The sequence below is a fragment of the Canis lupus genome, chromosome 1 (assembly GCF_011100685.1).
Source record: "Canis lupus familiaris isolate Mischka breed German Shepherd chromosome 1, alternate assembly UU_Cfam_GSD_1.0, whole genome shotgun sequence".
Lineage (NCBI taxonomy): Eukaryota > Metazoa > Chordata > Mammalia > Carnivora > Canidae > Canis > Canis lupus.
The window spans coordinates 13,096,000-13,123,113 of NC_049222.1; the positions used below are offsets into that span (position 1 = coordinate 13,096,000).

Below are 27,114 nucleotides of genomic sequence, written 5' to 3' on the forward strand. Positions count from 1 at the left end.
ATTTTATCTCTCAGCTCATAGGATGCAATATTTCCATTTGAAATTCCTTAAGATGAAAACATAAATTTAGGCATCCAGCAAGATTGTTCTAAAGGCAAAATTGAAATGATATGACTGAATTATTGTAGAAAGGGGAGTTTCTATAATTCTCCAAATGGCAATTTAAAGTGTATGTTATTTAGTTTTGCATCCAGGCATTTACTTCTACCTTATTCCTCCACCCCCAGCTGCCCTTTTTATCCCTTTTTAAAGCACACTAGAAAAGAGGAATGCGCTCAGTATGTCATTCTTTTTCTAAAAGCCTATCAAATCTTCTGTATTATTCAAACTGCTCTGGAAATTCACCTTTTCCACAAAAGTGTCCTAATTGAGTTAAATTCAATGAATATTATTGACCACTTGCTATTTTCTAGGCAGCATGCTGGGACACTGAAGACACAAAGATGCCCTAGTCTGTCCAGGCTGAGAAAAAACGAAAGAAGGAAAGAAGGAAAGAAAGAAGGAAAGAAAAGTAAGAAAAGAAAGAAAGAAAGAAAGAAAGAAAGGAAAGAAAGAAAGAAAGAAAGAAAGAAAGAAAGAAAGAAAGAAAGAAAGAAAGAAAGAAAGAAAGAAAAGAAATTGTAGCTGGCCTTCCCCTGCCACCATGGGCTCACCACTGTCCAAGGTCCTAAACTCTAATTAATCATGCTTTGGGGGGAGGCCTTTGAGATACCAATATATTAATAATACTCCCACTGTAATTAAGAGTCACATGCTCCTATATTTTTTTAAAAATGAATAATTAAATGAAAAAGCCACTTTTCAAGTCCCAGGTAGGCAGTTCATGCAGAAAATATGATGGGAAAAAAATAAATAAATAAAAAATAAATTAAAAAAAAAAAAAAAGAAAATATGATGGGATTTTAGAAACTTGAGAGGAGGTATCTGCAGCGGACCAGGCAACTTAAAAAGTAGAGCTTTGAAGTTCAAATTCTGTCTGAGTGACACAAAAATTAGGAATTTGATGAGTCTTGGGGCAGAACCATTTAGTAAGGTGCAGTGGGGTAGCAAAGGGACAGAGCGGGGTGGCCATGGGAGCTGGAGATTGCAGTTTGGCTCAGCCTGTAAGTTCACATACAAAAGACAAGTTGGGCAAAATGATGGGTTTGAACCCCTTGTGGCAGAAAACATAGATAAATGTTTGAAAAGACAGTCTAGTGATATCAGAATATTCATCATCTCTTTATTTCAGAGTGAATACAAGTACACCCATCTATTAAATATTCATTGGATATATTATATACACATTATTTAAAGTCAGTGTAAATTCTGTACTTCCTTAAAACTTGCTGCTGAATGAAGAGGGCATGCTAAATGGAAATAAATGGACTTTGGGGACTGACAGAGCTTGTTCCAAGTCCTAATTCCACTGCTACCTAGCTGTGTGAGATTTGTTAAAATTACATAGTCTTTCAAAATTTCCTTTCATATTCTGTTAAATGGGGATAATAGTGCAACATCCAAGTTGTTGACAGTTTATTTTTTTATTTTTATTTTTTTTTTTAGTTGTTGACAGTTTAAATTAAACACCATCAACTCACCAATAAATTGGATGGGACAGAGTTAGGTCTCGGTAAGTTATTTTCATTTATGTGACATGATCGAAACAGGTACGTTGATGTGTTGTTCTGGGACTGGACATTATGCAGCTGCAACCAGATGATAGAAATCATACTTTAAAAGATTTGTGAAAGAAAGAGTTGAAATCTACCACAATCTCACCTTTAGAATCTAAACACAGTCAACACTGTAATGTTTTCTTTGCCTAGATTTTTTTTTCAAATATCTAACAAGATACTTTTTAAATGCTGCAATGCAAGTTGATGGGTTGATTTAACATCCATGCATGCACTGTGAATTCCCAAGGGGGTGTAAGGTAGTAGGGGATCTGTGTGTCTGTGTCAGCAAAATAGGCTGCAACTAGAGCCTAAGTAATGCTGAGAAGGCTGGGGGAGGAAAAAAACAACATGAAGAAAACAAGTAAAGCAAAGTCCACAGTTTGAAATCACACCAGTGTAAAACAGTGGAGGAAAAGCAAGGTGGTGTAGAAATGAGGAAAACAAGCAACGATTGGGGCGATAAAGGAAGTGACTTCATAAATAGTAATTTAGTTTGATGTTTAAAGTCTAGCTGTGTGTCACTGAGACCCAGACAGAGTCTGATCTGGGATCCTGAAGTGTACAAAAAATGTACAGTAGCAGAAAGAATAATAACCCACAGAAAAGGATCCATGACCAAAAGTAAGAGTAATAGCAACCAGAAACAATATATAGTGTTTTAAGCTATATGTAGATTGCCTGATGTAGATTCATGCATTCAGAACATCTCAACACATAGTTAAAATCCCTGCATTTCCTCACTCTATACTTCTTACACACAGCAGGTGATGTAGGTGGACAGATTGGGAGCAGATTGGGAGCAAGTGTTCTATGCAGTCCATCAGTCCGTCAGTCAGCAATATTTATTGAACAATTACTACAGTCGAGGCACCTGACATAGTGCTTACCACACAGCAGTGCATGGTTGAATTATGTCCCTGCGAAACCTATGTTTAGGTCCTAACCCTCGATACCTGTGATTAGGACCTTGTTTGGAAATAGAATCTTTGTAGCTGTAATCAAGTTGAGATGAGGTCATACTGGATTGGGGTGAGTCCTAAATCCACTGACTGGTGTGCTTATAAAGAGAGAGAGATTTGGAGACAAACACAGAGGGAAGATGCCCATAGGAAGACAGGCAGAAGCTACAGCCAAGGATTGCCAGCCACCAGCCAAAGCAGAAGGGGCAAGGAAGGATTCTTCCCTGGAGCCTCCAGAGGGAGCATGGCCTTATAGACATGTTGATTTCAGGGTTCTAATCTCCAGAACGGTGAAAGAATGGATTTCTGCTGTTTTAAGCCACTCATTTTGTGATGCTTTGTTACTGTAGCCCTAGGAAACTAACACAGTTGGTAGAGCTTATATTTTGTCAATAGGGGGAGCAGCAGATAATAATATATAATTAATATAATGTAATATAAAGTGATATAATTAATTAGGTATAAATAATAAGAGACTATGAATAATAAATATGCTGCATAACTTATTTCTGATATTGATGATTTTCTTGACTAAATAAAGAAGAGTGGTATCACAGAGGGTACTTGGACTATGAATCCAGTCTTTGATGGATTGTCCTGGGATGGCATTTCTGACCAGTCAGGCATATAAAAGCCAGAGGGGAGAGTTTCCAAAAAAGGAACAAATTCAAAGTCCCAGGGACTTTGCAAAGGAAGAGGAAAGAAAGAGTGTGAAATGGTAATATAATAATAAATATATATCTAGTCTTTGTCTCCAGTACCTGGCACAGAGATCCTAAAACCCTTAGAATTTCCTCAGTGATAGGGGTCAGAAGCACATCTGTTATTACTCATAATAAGTTGCTTTCGACCATACCAGCATTTATGTTAAAGACCTGACTCTTTGAGCATGGGTCTAGTTGCCAGAGGAACCAATCCTGTGATGAGGGTGCTGCAACTCTCAGCCCTGAGCTCCAGGGAGGGGAGAGGAGTCGAAGGTTGAGTTCAACCCCAGTGGCCAATGAATTAACCAATTATGCCTACATCACATAACCACCATAAAAACCCAGAACAAAGGGGTTCAGGGAGCTTCCAGGTAGGTGGACCCATCATGGTGCTGGGAGGGTGCTGTACCCTGAGAGGCTATGGAAACTCTGTACCCCTTCCCACATGCCCATTTGGCTGCTCCTGAGTCATATCCCTTATAATAAACTAGTAATACTAAAGTGTTTTCCTGAGTTCAGTGAGCCATTTTAGCAAATTATCCAACAGGAAGAAGGCATTGTGGGAACCCCTGATTAACAGTCTATCAGTCAGAAGTCCAGGAGACCTGGACTTACTATTATTTCTGAACTGGGGACAGCCTTGTGGTACTGAGCCTTAAAATGTGAGGTCTGCACACACTCTAAGTAGTTTGTATTAGATTTGCTTTATGTGGAAAGCCCACACATATGGTATCAGAAGTGTTGTCAGTATTAGAGGAAATAGAGCTGTCTTTTTAATGAACTTAGTGTATTTGTGAATCAGAAGGAATGTCGGTTGGCTGGAGTGTGTCAAGGGGATGTGATGGAGGTGGAGTCAGAGAGGACTTTGGGGTCAGGCCACTGATATCATGGGATAGAGTTTGGAATCTGTATTGATTGCAATGGGGCAGCACAGACATGTTTAAGAAGGGGAGATTAACACACTTGAAGATGATGAGGCTGAAATGTGGAAACGAATTGAGAGGGACAAAGATACATTGTGCTGGTGCTTGGCCTCATGCCAGCTCAGCTGCATGGCTTCGTACAACGCTCAGTGGAGATGTCCATGGGTGCTTAGGCATATGGTTCAAGCTTGAGGGGAACAGAGGCGATGGTGGTAAAATCTGAGACTCAACATAGAGTTTGCATCCAAAAGCCATGAGACTGGATGAGATTGAAAAGACAGCATGCAGCAGGGCTAAAGAAGGGTAGAGGCTGAGTCTAGGGTTCTCCATCATGGCCAGGTGGATCAAGTAGAGGCAAAAAATATGATGGAGAGAGTGTCCAGGGAGATAAAGGCAGCACACGGAGAGTGCAGTATCATAGTATGGGAGATAAACATTTCAAATAGAAGATAGTGGTAAAGAAAATAGTGCTCATAAGCTGAGTAAGATTTCTGACCTTGAGAAAAGTGGTTTCAATGGTGCACGTTTGTGAACACCTGACTGGAGGGCTTGGAGCACAGAAAGGGAGGTGAGGAAGGTGAAGAGGGCAAGTACAATCTACTATTCTTTCCATAGAGGAAAGATTAGAAAAGCCTAAACCCAGAGGCTTTATTTTAAAAATAAATTGGGAAGGGGCTCCAGGGTGGCTCAGTCAGTTGAGTGTCCAACTCTTGGTTTCAGCTGGGATCATGATCTCGGAGTCAGGAAGATCAAGCCCTGTGTTGGCCTCTGAGCTTGGCCTGGAGCCTGCTTGGGATTCTGGCCCTTGCCCACTGCCCCACCCCCACTAATATAAATAAATATATCTTTAAAAAATAAAAATAAATTTTGGGAAAGCTTAGATAGGGCAATAATCAGTCACAATTGAGAAATCCGTGCTGGAGCTACTGATTTCATAGATGGAACCTGACACAGAAATTAACCTATTGACTATTCCCCTACCTTGACTCTCTGAGTATGAGCAATACTACAGACATCTCCCAGCCTGTCTGTCCCTGTTGATTAAGCAAAACCGCTCAGGAATAGCCTAACATTTCAGAATGTTTTAACTTTATTTTATCCTATTTGATTGTAGGATCTATGTAATTGTGGCCTTTGTTTGTTCTATTAATACCGGTTAGGAGGACAAATTCCTTTATGCAATAAGTATCCAGATCAGTGGCCTTGGGCAAATGCCATCCTTTAAAAAGGAATTGTAAATGCCAGCAGTTCATAAAGAAGATGAAGATTCTCATGAATACAAAAGTATTTGAATTAGGGGCAAATTTTGCAGTGGTGCTTCTGACACCTGCCCTACATCCTCCTATTATCAGGAACATGGTTGGCTCTTGGACTGCTCAGAGCTTATGCCAGGGGAGGATCATGAAACATTGCAGTGAGAGAGACAAGTCTCATGACTCCTATAAGCCTTGGTTAAATGTGCATATTTGGGGATCCCTGGGTGGCTCAGTCGTTTGGTGCCTGCCTTTGGCCCAGGGCGCGATCCTGGAGACCCGGGATCAAATCCCACATCGGGCTCCTGGTGCATGGAGCCTGCTTCTCCCTCTGCCTGTGTCTCTGCCTCTCTCTCTCTCTGTGACTATCATAAACAAAAAAAAATTTTTAAAAAGTGCATATTTGTGATACTGTATTGCTTGTTCCCAAGTTTCTCTTAGGTCCAAATCATTGCAAACTAAATTTTCCACCCAAACTTCAAGAACCGTAAACATTGAAGAAAGTCCCAACACTGCCACCAAAAGCATTTATTTTCTGATTGCAAAAGGTATTCTTCATTACAGAATAACAATAGCTACTCACGACTTCAAATTTTTATGGAGCTATTGAGTCCTTATTCTAAGTGCTCTATATTTAATATTTCATCTAATAATGTTAACAGCTTTGAGAGATTAGTGTTACTATGATCACAATTCTACAGGTGAGGGATGGAAGAAACAGAGAATTTAAGTAATTTGCCTGTGATTGTTAATTTTATGGATCAACCTGGTTGAGTCATGGTGCCCAGATGTGTGATTATCCCTTCTGTTTCTGTGAGGGTGTTTTGGGGTGTGGTTAATATTTAAATGAGTGACCTCTGAATAAAGCAGATTGCCCTGAATGATGTGTATGGGCCTCATCATCCAATTGGTTGAAAGCCTGAATAGAACAAAAGACTGACCTCTCCTGAGCAAGGAGGAATTCCACCTGTGAGTGGGCTTGGGACTTGAACTGCAACATTGACTCCTGGCTGGGCCTTCAGTCTGTTGGCCCACTGCAGATTTTAGACTTGCCAGCCCTCATAATCGCTTGAGCTGGCCTCATTCTCTCTCTCTCTCTCTCTCTCTCTCTCTCTCTCTCTCTCTATATATATATATATATATATATATATATATATATATACACATACTATTTCTTGGGAGAACCCTGAATAATACATTGCAAAGGTCACATAGCTAGGCCAGTAGCAATGGCATTTTAACCAGGAAAACTGATAAAACACACATGAACACACTTCCTTCTATGATCAGTGCCCCAATTTTCTTTTGAGAATTGACCCTTCTACTTTTCCTCTTGTATACAGCTTTAGAAGATCCTGTCTTCCTCTAGCTAAGAATTTGCCTGGGATAGGAATTAAGGAAAGAAATACTATTCCTGGAACAAATGAGATTGTAAAGGGGTTAAAAATGAATTCTTGTGACAGTAACAGATTGAAAAGAAGTTCACTGGTTTCTAGTCTTGAGAGCCCTTCAGCATCCCTGCTTTCTGCTCTTCCTAAAGTTTTCCTTGAATTACATAGGCTTCTCCATATTTTACCAATAAATGTCCTTTTTCACTTAAGTTTTCTTAGAATCTTTATTCTATTCTATTCTTTATTTATTCTATTCTTTTGTCATTGTTACTGGTGTTGCTGTAACCAGAGAGCCATAAATGACAGAGAAATGTGTTAAGAATATGTTAAGAACATTCTACATAATAAAAGAATCCCAACAGAACACACTTGAGGCTGCATAAATTATCATGGATACATAACATATTTAACCAGTTCTCTAGGATGGGTCATTCATGTTGTCTCCATTTTTTCCATTCTTAAACACACATTACCTCTCCCCAGATATTGCCAGTTTGAGCATACAAGTGAAGAATGGGGAGGATTACATTAATTTACATTTTCCTGCCCTTATCTTTCTATGCAGAGTCAGAGCCACCTGCTCACTGAAATCAACCTCCCTCCTCGTTCTCTGTGAATACAAGTGTTGTCTCACATGCTTTCTCAGCAATTAGCCCCTCTTGTGACACAGCACAGTGTTTTCAGCATCCACCCCAGGGCTCTAGCTCTGACTTGTGACGACTCTCCCCTCAGGAGTGATCCTCCCCAGTGAGGTACCCCCGCCATCCCCACCGCAGATAGTGGCCATGCTCAGAAGGCCCTTGTGCATTGCAAAGGTGCCAAGTGCTTGTGTTCTCAAAGCCATCAGATGGCACTCCGTTTGCCGAAGTGACGCTGGTGCCCATGGTAGAGTAGACACTACAAAACTCTTGAATGAAGTTGCCCTTCTTGTAATGCTTGGATCTAGAGTTTCCCAAAGCTGACTATGGGCAGGATTCTTTTGGGTTTTGCCTATGACTCAGTTATTCTTAAAATGAGGTAGGGGTACAGGGGGATGGTGAACAATATACACATGGAAGACAGGTCATTTCGGTATTGGGAGCGTTGGGAGGAGAGATACCTGCACTTTGAAAAGTATATTTAATATTACAGTACAATTTTATATTTGGGAATTAACACAAATCACCTATCATTTTTTTTTAAATGCACCCATGGAGGATAAAGCTGGAAAAAAATTACCTTGATTATTAGCTACAAAGAAAATATACGGATTCCAAGCTGGAGGTATAATTTTAATAGTATGGCTGATTGGAATCTCCAGTTGGAACCTGAGCTGTTTGGTTTATTAAAAACACTGTGTTTCTCCCACCCTATCTCCATCAAACTCAACCCCAGCCAAGGGAAGTGACAGCCAATAGATGTCATACCATTCCCCCAACCCAACTCCTACTTCTTCTTCAAAGTAAAAGTTTTATATATATCAATACATTTGAATAGATTCCAAAAGCAGATCAGGTCTAAATAACTAAATTTTGAGAGTTAAAGAACACAAACTTTAACATTAATGAAAGAAATCGAAGAAGACACAAATAAATGAAAAGATACTCCATGCTTATGAATTGGAAGAATTACTGTTGTTAAAATGTCAATTTAAAATATCCAAGGTAATTGACAGACTTCATGCAATTCCTGTCAAAACTCCAATGGTATATTTTTCAAAGAAATTGAAATATTAACCCTAAAATTTGAATACAACCACAAAACACCCTGAATAGCCAAAGCAACCTTGAGAAAGAAGAATAAAACTGGAGATATCACTCTCCCTTAGATAAACTATATTACAAAGCTATAGTTATTATGATATTAGCATAAAAATAGACATTTAGATCAATAGATCAGAATAGAGAGCCCAGAAATAAAATAGAATAGAGAGCCCACACACATATGGTCAATTAATTTATGACAATGAGGAAAGGACAGTCTCTTCAATAAATGCTATTGGAAAAACTGGACAGCCACATGCAAATAAATGAAACTCAACAACTATCTTATACATACACAAAAATTAACTCGAAGTGGATTAAAGTCTTGAATGTAAGATCTGAAACCACAAAACTCCCAGAAGAAAATACAGAAGGTAAGATCCTCGGCATAGGTCATAATGATGATTTATTGAATCTGATACCAAAAGCAAATCGACAAAAGCAAAAATAAATAAGTGGGGCTATATGATACAAGATAGCTTCTGCACAGCAAAGGAAACCACTAGAAAAATTAAATGACAACCAACTGAATAGGAGAAAATATTTGCAAATTATATATCTAATAAGGGGCTAGTATCCCCACCCTTTTTTGGCCATGAAAAATAATGAAATCTTGTCACTTGCAATAACATGAGTGGACCCAAAGGGCATTATGCTAAGTGAAATAAGCCAAATAAAGACAGACAAATACGCTTGATCTCTCGTATGTGCAATCAAAAAGAGAAAAAAAACTCCTGGATTCAGAGAATAGATTGGTGGTCACCCAAGGTAGTAGGTGGCATAAATTTATTTATAATAAAAAGAAAATATTGAACAAATAGGTTGCTTTTATAATCAGGAAAAGACTGTTGAAAAAAAACACTAACTTTTAAATTTTGCTTTATTGTATTCCAAAAGTACTTTCAAACAATTTAAATGACCAAAGGTTACAAAAACATTTGCAAACAATAAGCAAAAAACCCTCACTGACCTAGGAAGTTAGTCACTTTTAATAGCTCCGTATATATTTTTGCAGTTAATGTAAATGCAAACATTAGTTTATCTTTTATTTTCTTTTTTAATACAAAAGAGAACACATTGCACAGGTGTCTGCTCCTTGATTATTCAGGGATAATTTAATCTTGAAGACGTTTCCATATAAGCACACATTGTTTTGGTGGCTGTATAGTATTCCATTTAACGGCAATAATGTATTTATTTACTCATAACTTATGCTTCAATTTTTTGCTCATTTTTTGTGGTTCCAAACTGTGAACCAGTATGCAAATATATCTGTAGGTTATATTGCCATTGAACCAATGAGTACTGTACCATCATGTATATTCATATATAATTTTGATACTGTTGTCCCTCTATAAATGTTGTACCAATTATACACCAATCAAAGCTCCCTCAAACTTTTCCAAGTTGAGTTGTAAAGTTTTTCTGTTTGCTAACCTGCTAGATTTTAAAAAGATCTCATTTTAATTTTAATTTGCATCTCTTCCTATGAATGAAGTTGAGCCTTTCTTCATATTGTAAGTAGTATTTTGCATTTTCGTTTCTGTCCTCTTTCTGTTTAGACATTGATCATTTTTGTATTATAGTATAGTTGGGCTTTTTCTTTTTGACTTTTAAGAGCTCTTCATATATTAAGAATATTAACTCTTTGCGGTATGAATTGCAAATACTTTCTTTCTGGTTTGTCCATTACTTTTTGAGTGGGCTTGCAGTGCTTTTGTATTGCAAAGTCTGTTTCTTCATGTGTTTGCTTTTACTGTTACTGTCTTGGGGTGTTTTTTTTTTTTTTTTTTTTTTTGAGGATCATTGTTTCTCTGCATATTTTTAAGTTTCATGATGAACACTGGTGCGTTTTATTTTCATTTATCTTACTGGCATCTGGAGAGGCCTCTCTACCAGAGAGTGAGCACCCATCAGTTCCAAGGAATCTGCTTGCATTATGTGCTTAAAGTTTTCATTTCTGCTGTTTGCTCTGCTGTCTTTCTGAAATTCCTATAATCAAAAAGAACATTTACTGAGGCGTCTAGGGGGGCGCCAACCACTCAGTGGGAGTGGGATCCCAGGGAATAGAAGATTCCTTAGACCTACACTGCAACAAGCAGTGTTGGCAATCTCTCCTTCCCTACAGGCTCTAATCTAGTGCCTCTGATTCCAGAAGCCTTTCAGCATTCCATAGGGTAAATAGACTAGCTGCCCATCAGTGTCTCCCTCTGCAGACATTTAGGGTTGGCCTTCATCCATCTCCCTCAGTCATTTCCTCTTTCTTTATCATCAGTTTTCTCTCCTTGCATACTGTGAATTGGGGTTACAGATGTCTCCAAGGTTCATAGAACATGGAATCTTTGTTTCAATTTCTTATTCTGTGTATTATTCCTGGGTGAGTTTCAAGAGAAGAAGGGAGAAGCCAGGAACCTTACTAATCTCTTTAGGGACACTTTCGGCTAATAGAAACGATACTTAAACCAAGATCCATTCATCAAACAAAAAGAAATCATACATTTGTTTTCTGCATGTCTTGTTAAAGAGACTCTCCCACTCCCTGAGAAAATTATATCAACTCTGGAACAATTTTCTTTTATAAGAAATCAGTTTTAATCTCAGCTATTAATATCCAGAGCTCTTAAGAAAGCTTGTGTTAAAAATAGTAGTAGCACATTTTAGGCAGAAGCTAATTTCCTGAAAGGAAAGTTGTCTCAATAATATTGCATTTTTTTTTACAACTGGCCTTGGAAAAATGGCCAGTGCTATTCCAACTAGGGATAGTATAATTGCAACACAATAGCACTGAAGTGGGAAAAAAAAGTCACATGTACATTATAGAAATTTGCCTCCTGTTGCCACTGATGGAGAAAATAAAAAAAGAAAATAGTGTCTTTTTTTTCTTAGAGTTTAGAAATCTTGATCATAATTTTCTTGGTGGACCCAAGTAGTTTGTTACTAAGAAATTATGCCTGCCTTGTAATAAGTCTCACGCAAAGTAACTTATATGAATATCTACCATGCTTCATTGGATAGGATATAAAAATTAAAACCAAGCTCCATAAACCACAAAATTAGCAGCAATAATCACTAATATGTGGCCTCGTTGTTGCTTCTTATACAAACTGCCTTCCGTTGTAAAAATTAATACTGCACATCTAAACTTGGTTTTTTTCCAGCTGTCCCTCTCAGTTCCATTAATAAAGAGAATTCCATCATTTCTGTTTGGAATTGTTTTGAAGATGACTACAGAGACATTTCTGAGGTGGACATGGACAGAATACTTGACGTCATTTCCCAAACACCACTAATCGGTAATTGGTTTTGCTTGAGGGTGCTCACGCTGAGACTTAATTATTTATTGGCACAAAGCATAAAATAAGTAGTCCATTAAGAGGTTTGATTCAGGTAGATTCAGAACCTAGCACATACATTAACCAATTCACCCTTCTCTAATAGGTTTTACAGTACTTCACAAACCGTAAGGTTTATTCACCCATTAATGTTGATGAGCTATCTGTGCGTCACTCCACTCAGCATTGATGGGGGTTGCCCAGGATAATCCCCTGCCAGGGGAAGTGAGAGGAATAGACTTTAAAAGATGCCAAACTTGAAAATTTACATCAGCATTTAAACTGCATTATTACTCCTCCACATTCATTGGGCTTTCCTTTCTTCAGTCAAGAGGTCTTGGGACTGCAGAAGATCAGTATGATCCATAAAGGTAAGAGAGGTTGGAAATGTGTAAGAACGGAGTTCAAACCACACTTCCCAATTTAAAGAAAGTAAAGCTTAAAAACAGAGCAGCTCATTGCTATGTGCAATGTGAACATTCCTTGATCTGTACCTCTACTTTTCGGGGAAGGCTCAAACATCAGAACTAAGGACCCTTTCTGCATGAGTTTTCAGAGTGCTTGTTGCTGGCTGACTGCACCTGTGTTCTTCAAGCCCTGACTTGGTTGGTTTGGGGGCCGGAATGGAATCAGAATGGAAAACCCAGGAGCTGGGAACCATCAAAGAAACTAACAAGACTTACAAGAAAAATGAAGCATAGCATTCTGACCTAATGACCTAGATCACATTGGGGTCAGATGCTTCTCCCTGTTTGATTGGTTTTTCCCCCCAGTAGGAAGACAATAGGCCAGTACCATGAGTTAACTGGTGTCAAACGGAGAGTTTGAATTTTTAAAAATATTTTATTGATTTACTTGAAAGAAAGGAGAGTGACAGGAAGAAGCAGACTCCCCACTGAGCAGGGAGCCCAATATGGGGCTGGATCCCAGCACCCCAGGAACATGACCCCAGCCAAAGGCAGACGCTCAGCTGACTGAGCCACCCAGGTACCCCTGGAAAGTCTGAATTCTAATTTGTAATTTTTTAGTTGTTTTCTGGTGGTCCTTATAACAGTGGTAATCATCATATTTTAGGGATTGAATTTGATTGGATTTTGGAGAGGATAAGTTTTTCTGCCTAAGCTAAGTTCTTGCTCTAATAATGACAAAGCTTCCGGAGTGCAAGGCAGACAGGAAGGTAATAAGAAAAGTAGAAACTTTACTAGAAACAGTCTGATAGGAATACAGACAGGCAGCAGCAACCAGTAATTGTCCTAGTGGTCAAGACCTTATCAAAACGTGTAACAGTAAGCAAAGGAAGGTTTAAAAATAACATTTATGGTCAGAGCAGGGGCTGTCAGCTCTGTTAGAAGAAAGGGCAGCTAAATCTGGAAAGACATCTCTATCTGGAAAGGACACTGCTTGGGGGAAGATGAGAGAGAGAGGGAGCTTCAGTTGCCGTTAGAACTTTGTCAGCCCAGACTGAAAATAACACTAATTATATTAAAGGATTACAGCCCCTTGTACATGGATATAACATCATCCAGGATTTTGTACAAATGGTAGACATGCAATAATGCTCTACAAAATGGTCAAACAAATTTAAAAAGGTCACCTCAACTTCTAAACCAACCAAATATCTGGATATCTAATTAGCTAATTGATGCCATAACAATCTCTCAAACTTCAGCAACAGAATCTTACTTATTAAAGACCCGAATGCTTTAATGTGGGGCACCTGGGTGGCTCTATGTCTCTGCCTCTCTCTGTGTATCCCTCATGAATAAATAAATAAAATATTTTTTAAAAATGCTTTAATGTATATGTAGAAGCATATGCATATGCATAAATACACATCTATCCATGTAGGTGTCTATCTGTGCATGCATGTGTGCATCCCTATATCTCCTCTTCTTCCAGTCTCAGGAAGACAGAGATAACTAATAATTTTCCCACATAAAATAACACTTTGGACAGTTCTTAATACTTACAAAATAGAATTTTTTTTCAAAACAAATCTGATTTCTTTTTTTCCCAATTGCTGTTACAATAAAAAACAAATTTGCAAGGAAAACATTGCTGTTATGTTTTATTCTGTAAAGTATCTTCAGAGTTTTCTCTATTCATACATTCTTCCAATTTTTCCTAAGGACCGCCTGGGCCACAAGGTAGTAATTTTAAAATAATAAATATGATTATTATTTTATTAATACTAAACACAAAAATAATAATTCTTTAAAAAATAAAATGATAACATATCATGAAATTTAAAATAATCTGACCCCCTCATCTGCCTGAGAATAGATATTTGAAAATGTACAGATAAAAATAATCCCTGGTAAACAGTTTCTTTTGAAGGGATAAATTGTTAAATAATTGTTCAGTATTTGAACTCCATGTAAGGTGTAAAAAGGGACATGCTAGTCTCATATACAAATATATATTATATTAATAATATATTAACATTATACATTTACATATCACAGTATTTTCCTTTCAGTTTTCAATATTTTGCCAGCTTCAATATTCAGAACAGCCCCATTCCTCAGGTAGGAGAAGCATTACATCTCTAATCTGACCCATGTGAAAGAATAGGTTAGAGAGGTTAAATAATTTGCTAAAGATTAATAAGTGAATCTTTGGAAAGAATGAATATAATAATTACTGTCTCATGAGTTCCTGCTTTCTAAATGTGAATGTCACTCTCTCATTTAAAAAAAAAATCTCATGTTCTGAAATGCAGTATTTTTATGCAGAGTACACTTATTTCTCTTGGGAAGAAATTTATATTCATCTAGCATCTTTACCTGCATATCTTACTTGATTTATATTTGTGAGGAACTCATTATTTCCATTTTATAGTTCAGGAAACTGAGGTCCAGGGAAATTGAATATTTTCCTAAGATCCTGCAAGTAGATCAAATAGCATACCATATTTATTGATTTTTTTTTTAGATTTAAAAAAAACACTCTCTTTAGGTGTAGGAAAATGATCGTCAGAGTTAAGCTATTATTACTGAATAGTAGCTTAACATGATCCAGATTCTTCACATCCTCCTGTTTATCATCTTTAGTAATTTTTTTTATTTCTTAAACATGTTACCTCATGATTTTGCAGTGGCTGCTATAGGTCCAAGTACCATGACCACATCTGAAGAGAGGAAAAGGGAAAAGGGGTAGGAGAAAGAAGCTGGCTGGAGAGTCAAGATTAGAGCTTTCTCCTTCTTGTTAGGGAGAAAATAAATATTTTCTAGAAACCTCCCTAAAACATCCTCTTACATTTCTGTAGCAGAAAACCATTTCAAGACCTGCTCCTGATTCAGGGGGATGTCCCCAGTTCCCTACTGGCAGATGGGAAAGACAGAATGGGACCAGAACTGGTGTCTTCTGGGATCCCTGGGTGGTGCAGCAGTTTGGCGCCTGCCTTTGGCCCAGGGCGTGATCCGGGAGACCCTGGATCGAGTCCCACGTCGGGCTCCCGGTGCATGGAGCCTGCTTCTCCCTCTGCCTGTGTTTCTGCCTCTCTCTCTCTCTCTGTGTGTGACTATCATAAATAAATAAATAAATAATTTAAAAAAATAAAAATAAAAAATAAAAAAAAGAACTGGTGTCTTCTTTTTCTTATTCCTGCCTCATCCCTTCTATTTGACCTGAGTGATTTCCTTCCAAGACTCTTTATTGAAGATTTCATCTCTCTACAGTGTCTCAGAATTCATTTGCTAAATTTTTCCCAATTTAACAGACTCCAGAACTCCCTGTCAGTGGGACTCCACTTGACCCACCAAGGGCAATAGCTTCCCAGGTTCTCTCACAGACATGTCACCAAAGGCTTAGAGGCGCTTGTCAAAATTAAATTCCTGGAGTCTGCAATACTTGCTACTATTGGAGATTTCTAGTGGGATTATAAGGAAGCCTTTGAACTCCATAAAGAATTCAGATACAGCCATCATCCATTCTGGCTGGTCATGGACCTAAGGCACTGTGGCAAACATATCACAGGAGTGCCAAGGAACACGGCTTGTTTTCCTGAAGCCAGTGGATGTCTTGATGTTCCAAAATAGAAAATAAGCAATAATGTCTTCCCATTTGGGGACACCTTTTTTCCCCAAATTGACACTCATTCTGTAAGTTATTTCCTTCTAGTCATAGAATAGACTAGAAATGTCTCTGTACAGCACCACGGATCAGTGACCCATGTAAAAGAGAAAAAGAGAGAGTCAAGGAGGTAGAGGGGAAAAGATTAGTGAGAGCCATAGCAGACTTATAAAAGTGGACATTTATACATTTCCAGAATAATAAACAGTGGATATTTGCCAAAGCACTTAGAAGTCAATAGACCTCTTCAGTGTCATTATTCCATCAACATTTATTTAGTGCCTTCTATCTGCCAGACACTGATTCACAGCTGAATTATATATAATCTCAGCACTCAAAAAACTTAATCTGGTAAGGCAGATATATACACACATAAAAAACACACTTATTCCTCATAATGATCTTACACTCAAAATTGACAAATGGACTGAGAGAAAGCAGAGAATACGGGATCTTTCGTCCTCCCTTGGCAGTAGAAGCTGCCCTCCTGAGTTTTAAAAACACCAGTACCTTCTTAAAGACAACATTGCAACCCCTCTTGGAGCAGTTGTCTTCCACGTAGATGCTTACTCTTCTCAAGACTCACTCTAGGCACCCCATTTTCCCACAGCTAGGATCAGATATCAGTATGCTTCAGGGTGAGAAGTTCAAAGACAAATATGGAGAGAAATAGTTTATGCACCAAGAGAATTGCAAACCTTTGTTAACCTCTATTGTTTATTTATCTCATTAATTATTTTTGGCATGAACCCAGGAAATACGTATGGGAATGGATTCTAAGGAAGTTTGATCTAGGAGGACAGAATATTTAGTCATCAGATTTATTGATATGTGAAAAAGAATTTAGTGATATGTGAGCACTTACTAGAGGTTCTGGATTTAACATGTTGGACTGTGTCACTAGTTGTAATACTTTTTTTCTCGGTTTGTTGACCAAAACCTGGACTTAACAGTAGGTTAAATTTAATTTGATTGAGAGGCCAGATCGTCCCTATATAGAGATAGAAGAGGAAAGCCAAACTTAGGAAGATAAAAATATAGGAGTGGATATGTCCTGCTAAATCATCCCTACACACACACACACACACACACACACACACATTACTGGAGGGTCCAAAGAACATTCTCTTCATTAATTCACCTAGAAATATCTTAGGGAAGAAACACAAGTGGCTCCACAAAGCTCCATGCATCACCCCTATGAAGGTCAGGTATGATGACGGTGGGGGTTAGACGCCGAGTAATTCCTGGTGAGATTGACTCCCTGAATAGCAGAGAGCAAAAGACAGTAATTATCCAAAGACAAGAGGGTCCAGCAGGGACAAAATCTTGTTCATAATATTTTAACAAGCAGGGATCTTTGATGGACTATTTAACTGATTGGATAGTCCTAGGAAGAAGTGGACAAGGAACATACTAAAATGTAGACCCATAAAACAGGTCTGGTGACCACAAACCTGATTAATATCTACGAAATAATAATCACACTGAGTAGGAAAACACTGAGAAGGAAAGCCACACATTATGTTGAAAAGATGACTGAATTTCAGGACTAGAGTTTTCCTTTCAACTCTACCAGTTGCTAGTAGTATTACCTTGGACAAGTCTCTTAGCTTCTCATGCCTTAGACACTTGACTTGTAAGTTGAAAAATCAGAGTTGACCTTGATACGACCCAGCTTTAACTATTCTGCACTAAATGCATAATGAGAAATTAAGCGCTTCTCATTCTTGTGCTTTGTACCCACACACTCAGTTGGCTCTTCTTAAGAGACACCTAGTCACTTACTGTTTCGTTTGTGTCACTCTAGCAATCTGCTCTCCGCATCTCAATCATGTTCTTTCCAGGCATATTCAGTTCACCACTTCTGGAGTCTGAATCTTGGGTCGGGTATCTGTGGTGGTTTGTTCTTTTTGTAAATCTCAGCGTGGCCCTCAACATCTCATTCCTGGGTGACCTCTCCTGCAGGCCAGTTTGCTTTGGGACTAACCCACATTCACTGCGTCCATCTGTCCTCCCCAAACTCCTGTCCGTCACGGTTCCCCTTGAAACTGCAGTGACCTGTGTGTTCTCTGACTAGAATTTCCATTTGGCATCTAAAGCTATTCCCCACACTATAACAGTATGTTCTACTTGTGTTACACAGGTTGGTATTAGAATAATTTACAATTTTGCCCTGCTTTCAAATGATGTATGGAGGATTTCCTGAATGAACAGTGACTGTAATTGCTGAGGATATTGAGCTTTATCAGCCAATTACTGAGCACAGATGATTGCTTTCAAGTATTCCTCACAGCATACTTGAAATAAAAAGCAACTGGCCCAGTTATGTCAGTGAATTTCATTGCTTCCACCCATGGGCTTGAGGGGGAGAGGAAGCAGAAAGCCTTTGCACCGGAGAAGATAAATTCGGCACGAACAGTCTTTGCTTTCCAATTCCTATTCCCCATGACCAGTATTTTCACAGAACCTCCAGGGCTGGCGTTTTCTGCTCTTTTATAATCCATTTCTTTAATGGCAATGTCAGGTCGAGGTCTTAGTAAGGGGCCTTTAGCTTATACTCTTTAAAAGGGCAAAAACAACAATACGGTTTTTCAGAGGAAAAAGAAAATAATTTCCACATGCTTATCCTGTCTGGACTCTCTGGTTTGTTTCATTCCCTTGATTTTTTTATAGCCAGAATAATTTGAAGGTATTTCTCCTCCTGTTCACTATCAGTGTTTGACTGTTGAATTATTCCTCATGTTTGCCATAGAGTCTCTCCATGTACTGGTGATAGTAGCTTAATCACTCATCTAGAGCCTGGTTGTAAGTACTGTAAGCAAAGTGGCTGAAATCAGTAGATCTTGTATTTTACGACTGCCTAGCCATGCCTCTTGCTCAGTCAGTTCATCATCTCATCTTAAAACTTCCTGCAAAATATGAAACCAGAGGATTTGCTAACAGGGTAGATGAATAAAGGAGTATGTGTTTAACAAAGAGTTAATCAACCAAAATCCAACAATCTAAAGTTTGGAGATTGTGAGCAAAACTGCATTGGGGGTGAGGGGCATATGTTGGGGGGCAGGAGCTGGTCAGATACTCAGAAAGCTAATTTAGAGGAGGGAGCTAAAATTCACAGGTAGTTTAATGAGATGGGAAAAATGTATCTGCCAGGAAGTCTCTAAGGAACATGACTCTGTTTTTGGAAGGACTGCTCTGTAGGCACTTGGGGTGAAGGTGGAACCCTTAAGACACATGCTCAAGGTAGAACAATTGAGAGTTAGTCAAGAAGGTATGGAGTTAGCTGCAACTCTGCCCTTCTTGGCCCAAGTGCAAAATTGTGGGCCAGAGACAAAATGCTTCTAAAGAAAAGTGCTGTTACCAGCAGACCCCCTCTTATTTGGATTCCTTCAACTGTGTTATTTCTCTTTATAAATGACATGTTGAAAAATAATTAAAGAATGAATATAAGTTTGAAGATTGCTTGGTCTTGCCTTAGTTTCCAAGACACTTCTAACCTTAGGTTAGCTTCCACCGTTTAAAGACAAATCTACATTTTCTACATCTACAAAATTCTAAAGGGCCAAAAGGAACAACTGTTCAACTTACACAAATATTTAAAGTTAATGTGAGGGATCCCTGGGTGGTGCAGCAGTTTAGCGCCTGCCTTTGGCCCAGGGCGCGATCCTGGAGACCCGGGATCGAATCCCACATCGGGCTCCCGGTGCATGGAGCCTGCTTCTCCCTCTGCCTATGTCTCTGACTCTCTCTCTCTCTCTCTGTGTGACTATCATAAATAAAATAAAATTAAATTAAAAAAATTTTTGATAAAATTAATGTGAGAAATACATACCTGATGTGGAAGTCTTTTAACTCTTTCCATGTGTACATGCAAAAAAAAAAAATACACACTTGCACATTCCCTTAATGAAGAGATATCCCTTAGTCCCTTTGAAGTGAAGCCTCTTAAAAGAGCTGTGCACACTAGTTTTTTTCTATATCCTCTCCTCAGATTTACTCCTCAGCCAACCTATCAAAGTGGCTTCCATCACATTAATCTTCTGAAACTCTTCTGGAGACAGTGACCAATTGTCCTTAAATTGCCAAATGCAGAGGACATTTTCCTGATCATGGTGTGTCCTCGTGTTAGCGATTGTTCAAGGTCTGTTGGATTATTTAAAAAATACATTCATAAATTCAAGTAATATGAATAGATTTATCCGAGAATCAATAGATGCCAATTTCAGAATCAAATATACTGCCCTGTATTGGACAGTGGGATCCATCTTCTTTGCATCAAGACGTGGCCCTCACCTCAACTTCAGGCTGCCAGTATCAGTACACAGCTTCTACCTTGGGTATGACAGAAAGAGCCACTCCTTCTGCCACCAAGAAAAGAATCGGTATCAAATCTCGTCTTATAAATTCAAGTGACATTTGCATCACCCTCTGTCATATCCAGGTATCACCATCCTGAAACCAATCTGTCTTACAATCACTTATGTAGCTTTTCCTCTAAGTATATAGCACTTTATACGATTACCTGTTTTATCTCTTGGAGCTAGAAACATGTGTGTACACTTATACATTCCTTAATAATACTGAGGTTACAGCCCAGACCAGCTTCTTTCATAGGCTTATCTGCTTAGGATAACAGCTCAGTACATTTCACCTTCTACACAATATAATCTCTGTCCACCACTGCAGCCCCATTTGCATGGCCACCGTTTTCTTTTTATCTCTGCTTCTTCACATCTGTGAATCACTTCTTTACATTTACCACTCCTCCCCTCTCACAGGAGCCAAGCCATACCCAGCAAAGCTGGGCCAGCAGTCCCAAATCCACTTCCTAGTTTCCTCCCCCATGGCACTTAGGAATTCTTCTGCAAATTAGTTTTTTTCTCTTAAAATTTTCTCCACAAATATCTTCCACATTTCCTTCCCTGGTAAATCTTCTCCAGCCCTGTGTCCATTGTCTTTCCATCTCCGTGCCCTCATCTTCCTTATCCCTTTCATTAAGGCCTAATGTTGTACAGAGGACTGCCAAACTCTGGCCCCCGCATTTGCTTTTAGTTGTAGAATCAAAATTAACATTTTTATTATTGCAAAGGCAATAAATGTTCATTATGAAAAATAGAAAATGCAGAAAAAGACAAAGCATAAATGAAAACATAATTCTATTGCCTATATCTGTCTATAAATATATAGATTATATATATATATTTTATAAATGTACACACACACTTTCTTTCTTATAAATAGAGTATCACCTATAGTCTGATGTAGCAGTATATCACATGCTTACCCATGGATATTCCCAAGCCTCTTGCAGGTAGGTATGTGAGGACATTCGAGTGTTCCTGTGATGCATCTCACTTCTGGAATGAAGCATAAGATGTGGTGCACGACCTTCTGACTTCCTCATTTACAGATGGTGGAACTTCTATCAGTCTGTACCTTTGAACAATTACGTGAAATACAGATGCTCCATGTCACCCTCTTCCACCATTGACCTAAATTGGATAGAGGAGACTGGCGTGCAGTAGGATGTTCAGTTGGAGTGTAAGCTTTGGAGACATGTCAGAACATAGATGGTATCTTGAGCCACAAAACTGGATGAAGTTGGGAATAATAAATAGAAATAGTGGAGAGAAGAGGACCAAGGGCTGTGGGGCATACCAACATTAAGAGATAGGAAAAGGTTGTAGGAACCAGAAAAGAAGAATGGGAAGGGGTGATGAAGTGGTGGGAAGGGAACACAGTGTCCTGAAAGCCAAATGAAGAACATGTAGCAGGACAGCAGGAATGAACATTGCAGTATAAAATGTTACTGGATGCCCCGGGTCAAATGAAAGCCAAGAAGAGGTCATTGGATTTTGCAATGCAGAAGTCATGTTCCCCCGTGCTGAGGCCCGGTGCAGCAAAACCCTGACTGGAGGGAGAGTGATCAAGCTGTGCCCATCCTACTAATGATCCCATTAGAGATGGAATTCTTCATTTCTGTCAGTGTTGTTGATCTCTAGCATTCTTTTTCTTTCTTTCTTAAGATTCTTATCTCTCTCCTCACACTGCCCATCTGTTCTTGCACACTACTTTACCCATTAGAGCCCTTGGCATATTAATCATAGTTGTTTTAAATTCCCAGTCTCATAATCCCAATGTCCCTGCCAAGTCTGGTTCTGATGTCTCATTTTGCTATTTGCCTTACCATCTTTTCTTGATAACCAGATAGGATGTACTGGGTAAAAATGAACTGCTTAGGATAGTCCTTTAGTGATATGGTAGTGAGGTGCAGGGGAGGTCAAGAGTTGTCCAGGGATATGAAAGGTTTTCTAGTGAGCCTGTACCTCTGGACTATGGACAACACAAGTGTTTCTCAGTTTTTTCTTTTTCCCTTAGGTGGGACAGGATGGTGAGAGTAAGCTAGAGTTGGGTATTTTCCTTCCCCAGGTCAGCCAGGCTCTGAAAACACCCCAGCAGGTTAGGCTCTGGTCAACTAGTCTGCCCTACAGGCAGGACTTAAGAACAGAGTGCTCTGCTGTATTTCAAAATTCCTTTTACCCCTTCCTCTGCTAGAAACAGAATTTTTTTCCTGGATATTTACTCTGGGAACCTGGTCGAGTTCCTGGAGGTAAATCTCACAATATTGTGAGGGCCCACCGGTGACAGGATCCCCCCTTGAGTTTCTGACTCCCAGGAGTATCTACACTGAGCCTCTAGCAATCACCAATTACAGTTCAGGCTTTCTACCCAGGTCTTGGTTTCCAAGGTGGCTTCTGCTTGTGAGTCTCTGCTCTAGTAAGCCATGACACCCATATTCACCTGTTTGTCTCTCCAGTCATGGATGACAGTGGATTACCCTTAGTCTGCACCTTTCTTTTATGAATCTAGAAGTTGTTGACTTTTTAGTCTTTTTGGCTTTTAACTTGTTTTTAGGATGGAGTTATGAATTCCAGTGTGGAACAAGAAAACACCTAGGTTGAGTTTTTAATCCTTTTTCTATGCCTTCATGGATATTTTTGCAAACAGCTAGGGTAGGCTGCCTCTGGGTCAGCTAACCAGACAACATTTTGAATCAGAACCTCATCATTATTAATTCTAAATTATTTGTTCAAACTTCTGTTGCATCCCAAACAGATTAATAATCTCAAGACATGAATTATGTTTTATATATGTGTTGGTGTCATTAGCACATAGAGGCACTTCATTCTTTTTAAGGAACTAAATTATTTTTTCCAATGCCAGACAAGAGTATAATAAGCAATATAGACAGGTTGAAACACTGGAGCCAATTGAAACTGAAAAGCCCAACTAAAAAACAAAATAAAAAGAATTTAATTCCCTAAAAATTGGCAGAAAGCATAAAACTCATCTATTTCTCATGGCTTGAAATAAAACCAAAAAGCCTGACTGTGATATTTGACCAAGAGCAAATATGACCCTTTGGTAGGAGAAAACTAAGAGCCCCCCAGAGTGATTTTGACCATATTTCTGTGGCCTTGCCCACCACATTGGTGACAGATTGACCACATAGCTCAGTAACTCAACCATGGGTTGGCCAGTTGAGTGATCATTTAGCCAATAATCAAAATGCATGGGGGAAGGATCTCTGTGACATTCTCTGCTGCATCGGAAGTGAGGCCATAGCTAATTAGCAAAAACAATACCCATGCTGCTGGATTCAGAGCACTAGCCTAGGGCAGACAAGGGAAAAATGAGTTTATTTCCTAATGCAGCTAAGTCTTACCTTTACAGGCATAAACCAAAGAGGAATAGAAAATAAATGGCACATAATTTTGCATTTTTATAATAAGTTTGAAACTAAACACTAGGAAACCTTGTCAGCCCCTGCTAAGCTGATTCCAATTAAGGCTTCTGGCAGCATTCCAGCTGTTTTACTCCCTCAAATAGCACAGAGCATAACAAGGTTTATGAAGCATTCAAAAGTCAAATACCCTATTAACATAAACATGTAGTGAAATCAACTCTTCTAACAATTTTCAGCTTGCTTTCTTTCTTTCATTTAGGGTGGGATGATAGAAGATGATGTCTGCCTCCTTTGTGGGATATTTTTGTGTTTGCTAGAATGCAAAGCAAGATTTCCTTTTGGAACAGTATTGGACTAACCCTATGTACCTACTCACGAGGGCACTTTTCTTACAATGAATTCCTTCTAATACTAATTTTGGTACCAAGGGCCTGGGCTTTTATTTGCCATAACAGTGTTGAATCTAAAAACAAGAAAAATAAGAGTCAGTGTTTAAGGCTCAAATGTTTATTGTTGTGATTCATGTGTCCCTCCTGAAGTGCTTGGAAATGCATTTGTTAACTTACATTGCCAACCTCAGGATTTAATGTAAGAAAGGGTCATTTTCTTTGCCATAGAAGTCAAATAAACCCCAAATTGAAGAACATGAGCAGGTAAAGTGTTTAAAATGAAAGAAAAACAAGGAAAAGTTGAGGTAATAATTTTTTGTAGAGATTGAGTGTAACAAATAAGGAAGAAGGCTATTTTGTCAAAAGACAACATCTTTTTTGGCAACCCCTTTAAAAGGTGATAAGTTAAATGCTGAGTAGGTCTGCCTTGAACAGTATCTCAGATACATCTTCGTTTTACATTCAATGCAATTCAATAATTTAAAACAGGAACTAACTAGGTAAAAGTTGTATGTTTTCTTTCTCCAGTGATCTATAGTGGACATTTTCTTAGAGAATGTGAAAATAGCTTTGCAAATGGGAAAAATAAAAAAAAAAAAAGGAAGGAAAGAAGGAAGACACATAGAAATGTGTTTGTATGGACTGTGTTTATAAAGTAAACAGAAATAAGCAAGTGCATGTGAGTCCTTAATATGTATTATAGATTATTATAATCAAAATACTATCTAATATTTATTCATTTGGTTAAAAATGTAATAAAAACGTAACACTGGATTTTTAATTTATAGCTTCCACTTCCACATTGAAATGCTAATATATTTCCATGAAAATAATCTGGTGACTACCCAAATAAATAAACAACAGTAGCTTATACATTTGACTGAATCATTTGGTGTTCTCATTAAAATACAATAAAATGAAGGTATCTGAAGGCTTAACCACCCACCCCCATCAGCATTTCTCACTGTGATTTCCTATACACTACTTTTTTTAAAGACTGAATTATATACCTCAAGGAAATAGTAAAATCTATAGTCTTATAAGTAATTTATTAAATAAATGTCTTTAACCCCTACTATATACTTGGCACTTCACTAGGGTATTAGGATTCCATAAGACCTCAAGGAACATATCGCTTGGTAAAGGAGACAGCCACAGATCATTCCATAATGTGACAAATGCAACCATAAAGTTATATACAAGGCACAATAGAAGCATAAAAATTGCTAGAGATAAGGGGGGCTGTGAATCACAGCAGAGCTTTATGGTTACACAGGCACATCTTGCACTCATACAACCTTGTCCCTTGCCTCATGCTCCATTTAGGAATCGTGTGACCTTGGCTAAGTTTCCTTCACTGATGAGATGGGTGCGTTGTGAGGATGGAAGGGTTTAGTGCCTGTGAAGCCCCCAGCATGCTCCCTGCCACTCAGTAGAGACTAGAAGTTATTACTGTGGTGGTGGTGATGGAACCCCTTACAGACATGGTCGTGTCTACCCAGTCTAAACCAGCTTAAGGAATAAACTCCATTTCACCTTGAAGCCCTTGTATCCTCTGCTGATCCCAGCCCTGTCCTACCTTTCTAGAAGTACGGGAGAAGGCATTAACCCAGCAGAAGTGGTGTTGCTCAAATTCTGCACAGTTCCAAGGAAGACTTGTCTTTGGGATTGGCCCTCAGCTGATTCCTAGGAGAGTCTTGGAATAGTCTATTTGATAAGAGTGGTTTTATGTTGCTGAAGTCTTTCATCAGGTGGCACCAATTTGATCGGTAGGGACTTTTTTTTTTTTTCCCCCCCTCTGGAGGCTCAAGTCTAAGCAGCTGAGGGCTAGAGTCTCATGCAGACACTCAGGCACCTAATAAGACTCAGGTGAACTTTTCTGATTGGCAATGCTTCACATGTGTTGTCACCCAAGGGAGAAGACACAGGGACACTTGCCCCTGGATTCTCCTGGACTTCTCTCCATGTGTCTTGCCCCTTTGCTGATTTGAATCTGGATCCTTTCTCTGTGAAATAAACCACAACCATGAGTATAAAAGCTTTTCTTGGTCTGAGTCATTCTAGCAGACCCTCAAGTCTGAGGATGGTTTTGGGATCATCCAACACAAGTAGAAACCACTATTCTGAATTTAGGTTTATGGTTACCAAACATTTATAGTAAAAATGTTGCAGTTCATGTAAATACAGTACAACAGAGCATATTTGAAATACATAAATTTTACCCTTTTATTTTTATATAGTCAGCTTCTATCATCCAGGCTTATTTCGTGAGATTTACTTACAGTGATGCAAGTATCTGATTTTAACTTCTATATAATATTCCTTTGTTCAATATGTCATGATTTAATTATTTATCCTATTGATAGACTTTTAGCTTCTTTCTCACATTTTGATTTGGCAATGATGCAAAAAGTGTTTTTGTATATGTCTACTCAAATATATATGCAAGAACATCTCTAATATTATATTTTGCCAAATTGCTCCTCAAGTGTGATTTACATTTCCACCAGCAATATATGAGAACTCACATTCTAATGAGTACCTGTACTATGAAACTAGTTTTACCAAACTGATAGCTATGTAATAGCATCTCTATATTTGGCCAGTAGGGAAGTTGAGCATTTTTAATTTTTTAGGGATTTATTGCATTTTGATGGATTTGTTGATATTAATCACCTGCTCATATACTTTTTCCATTAATATGTATTGTTCATTGTGTTTTTTTTTTTTAATTTGAAGAAATCTATATATTGTTGACTTTTTAAAAGCCCTTGTTGGCTACACAAAGTGAAAGTGTTGGTCTTTCTTTTTGCATTTGATTATTGGATATATAAAGATTTCTTTGTCATTACTTTAATGCTGACAATTTTTTATCCTTTGCTGTAGAGTGTGTGTTTTCCTGTATTGTTTAAGACATCTTCCATAGCTCAAGGTTACTT

The 27,114-nt window shown here is 38.4% G+C and overlaps 1 long non-coding RNA gene across 2 annotated transcripts in view; it reads left to right on the top strand.

Annotated features, from left to right (window-relative positions):
- The first annotated feature begins 542 nt into the window (after window positions 1-542).
- LOC111093811 overlaps window positions 543-27,114 on the top strand; it is a 50,053-nt gene continuing 23,481 nt past the window's right edge. Inside the window, exons 1-4 of one of the 2 annotated variants that reach the window (XR_005353020.1) lie at window positions 543-664; window positions 1,546-1,612; window positions 11,789-11,923; window positions 12,069-12,337. This is a non-coding gene — a long non-coding RNA (uncharacterized LOC111093811). Of the gene's footprint in view, window positions 665-1,545; window positions 1,613-11,788; window positions 11,924-12,068; window positions 12,338-27,114 lie in introns of those variants that run through there. The other variant, XR_005353021.1, reaches the window with a different exon arrangement.